This window comes from Odontomachus brunneus, unplaced genomic scaffold, assembly GCF_010583005.1.
Source record: "Odontomachus brunneus isolate Ranch 3 - 2012 unplaced genomic scaffold, Obru_v1 Obru_scaffold_143, whole genome shotgun sequence".
NCBI lineage: Eukaryota > Metazoa > Arthropoda > Insecta > Hymenoptera > Formicidae > Odontomachus > Odontomachus brunneus.
This window is the reverse complement of record NW_022639593.1, coordinates 699,765-700,326: the sequence shown is the minus strand read 5'-3', so window position 1 is coordinate 700,326 and position 562 is coordinate 699,765. Positions and strand designations below refer to the sequence as shown.

General features: G+C 23.7%; 1 protein-coding gene across 3 annotated transcripts in view; it reads left to right on the top strand.

Annotated features, from left to right (window-relative positions):
- Window positions 1-562, top strand: part of LOC116850353 (retinol-binding protein pinta-like) — a 74,559-nt gene that overhangs the window by 14,255 nt on the left and 59,742 nt on the right. The window lies entirely within an intron of this gene.

The following is a 562-nucleotide window of genomic DNA, read 5'->3' as shown; positions in this document are numbered from 1 at the left end:
ATACTATAATTGAAACGGAAATCTAAAAAAAAAACTGACGTTTCTACTTAGAATAAATTTTTTACGCAAAACGCGGGTGAGAAATGACTTATCGATCGATGTCGAAAAGACGTCGAATCGACGTCTATTTGACGATTTCGACATCGATTCAACGTCTTTTCGACGTCGATCAATAAGTCATTTCTCTGGGATAGCGATTACAAGCTAAAATTTACAGACAGTAGAGCAACTCGTTACTTTTATATAAAAGAAAAAAATCTTTACGTCTTAGTAAGAAAACCATCTAAAATGTATTAAGTTTATTAATGAATAAATTAAGTATAACTTATTTATTAATAAAATATTAAGAAATTTATAGAAGGAAAAGAATATTATAAGTCCGATGAAAAATTTTTCATGCAAAATTTTGTATGAAATTTGTCCATACATAATTATGTATAATAATATGTATAATTACATATAAATTTATGCGTAATTATGTAAAATTATATATGAATTTATATATAAAATTATACATAATTATATATAATTATATATACATAATTATATATATATAAGTAGG